The following is a 2,475-nucleotide window of genomic DNA, read 5'->3' as shown; positions in this document are numbered from 1 at the left end:
AGTGTTGGGGCTGAGTGAGTGAATCAAAAGGGAGAGAGTGAGGTCTATGATGGCCCAATGGGGAACGTGTTTGCCACACAAGTGTGAAGATTGGAGCACAGCTCTTCACTCCAAATCTACATAAAATCAGATATGGTACCATGTGTCTATAATCTCAGCACATCCAGGTGGGAGGGGGAGACTAAGGGAATCCTCAGAAGATCACAGGCCAGTTCAAATGGCATGTTTATTAGTAAATAACACTGTGTCAACGTGAAAGGTCACCTAAGACTGTCCTCTGACTTTCACAGGTACACGGTGGAATGAATGCACCTGCATTTATATACATAAACAGAGAGACAGAGAGAGAGAGAGACAGAGAGATAGAAACAGAGACAGAGAGACAAAGAGAGATAGAGACACAGAGACAGAGAGAGATGGAGAAAGAGACAGAGACACAGACATAGAGACAGACAGAGAGAGAAACAGAGGGAGCTGTGTATTAAGTTGAGCAGCACCCAAAGGAATTCCTTTAGAGAGTAGTGCACCTGAGATAAGGCTTCAGAAGCCACGTGGTTGTCCCCCCTGCTCTATGCCAAGTGGAGAAGCTTCCAGGCATACTTGACAGTGTTTAGATGTGTCCCTTTGAGCATGAATAACAAAGGGACTTGATACCAGACACCCAGAGGGATGAGAAGGACTGGCTACCGGCCTGCAGGGGCAACGAAAGGAGGAAGGAGGCAGTGGCCTGGGTGAAAGATGGGATAAAGATGTGTGCGTTTTCCTCCATGGGTGCTAGGGAGGAAAAAAAAAAACCCAGGTCTTCTGCAAGAAGAGGAAGTTCTCATAATGGCTGAGCCATCTCTCCAGTCCCAAGTCACACAGATCTTCTAACACCACGAGGCATAAAGAAAGGGTTTTGTTCCCAAAGGGCAAAGGGGAACGTCATCTCTCACTTCTCAAGGTTTACTGGAATAAGCTGTCAGGTTTAATAGAAGGAAAAGAAAACAGTGTCATTAATGTGCAGAAAGACAGAAGCATTAGAATGGGGGTGGGGGTTGCAGGAGTGTGACTCCCCGCCAGCCAGGAAGCCCCGAGAAGCCTATGCTCCCCCTGTTCTGTAGAGAGCAAGGGGAACTGGAAATGCAGATCCATCTGTGGACGTGCGAATGCTGGAGTACTTCTTTTCAGCATCAGTATTGCAGAAAGAAGTACCCAGTGGGACTTTTCAAGTTCATTTTCTCTCTGGCAATATACCAAGAAAGGAACCCAGTGTGACCTCTGGTCATGATGTACCAGAACCAGCTTTTGGCTTGGCTCAGGGAAATCTTAAACATGCTCATATTTAGATTCCGCCTGAGTTATTGGTGGATAATGGCTCTGGGGATGGTCTCTTTGGAATGCGAATGAGCCCTAGAGACAGATGTCATCTGTGACAGACTGACTTCTGGCCAGGTGTAGCTACATTCCTCGGTACTTGGAGGCCTGAACATATGAAAGCCATTGTTTCCTTTCATGTTCCACTAAGCAATCACAGAAAGTCTTTCTCCTTACACAAATTTCTCTGTGTACCATAAAATGCTATATTTGTGGATGAGGGTGTCATAATTATTTGAGCTCCAGTTGGAACTGCCAGAGATTTCACTAAAAGATGAGATTAGGGGGAGTGGACAGACATCAGAGGTGATGAGAGGAGGAACCAGGTCACTCTATGAGGCCCCTCCCCCACTGCCACCATCCTGAAGTGGGCCATCCTTGTTCAAAAATGTGGCCATGCCTCCCTCCTTCAGTCTGAAGCTGCTTATGACCATAGACGTTGTGTGAGACTGACGGGTGGCATAGCCTGTTCCTCCACTGGAGAGCGTGTTTTTGTGGTGCCTGGAACGTGAGGAGAATCAGAATCAACCTGTTACTCAACATGCCACCCGGATCTCAGGGGCCACCAGCCTCCATAACATTTCACAGAAGTCGGCTGCGTCTATGTCTGTTTGCTCCTTGAGAAAATGGGAACCTGTTATATATTTGCTATGTTTCAATAAAGAAAGCTGAGGCTAAGATATTCTTCCAAAAACCAAAGGAGGCTCCAGAACAAATACATATGTGGCCACGTTTCCATCCAGCTGAAATGTTAAGGAGCCAACTAGCATATTCACCAGGCGCTCAGAGAAGATGTGGACCATACTCTTAAAAGCTGTGTGGCCTTGCAAAGATCATATGCCCCAGTATAGGGGAAAGCCAGGCTAGGAAGCAGGAGTGGGTGGGTTGGGGGGCAGGGCAGGGGGAGGGTATAGGGAACTTTCAGGATAGCATTTGAAATGTAAATGAAGAAAATACCTAATAAAAAATATTTAAAAAAAAAAAGCTGTGTGGCATTGTAAAAAGCGATCCTTCCATTTTCTTTTCTTTTTCTCTTGTTCCAATTTCATATACCTTGTAGACTGCATGTGTCAGCCACACACTGACTGACATTCTCTGTCTGTCTGTCTGTCTGTCTGT

This window comes from Mus caroli, chromosome 14, assembly GCF_900094665.2.
Source record: "Mus caroli chromosome 14, CAROLI_EIJ_v1.1, whole genome shotgun sequence".
Classification (NCBI taxonomy): domain Eukaryota; kingdom Metazoa; phylum Chordata; class Mammalia; order Rodentia; family Muridae; genus Mus; species Mus caroli.
The sequence above is the reverse complement of the archived record's forward strand: the minus strand, read 5'-3'. Positions refer to the sequence as shown.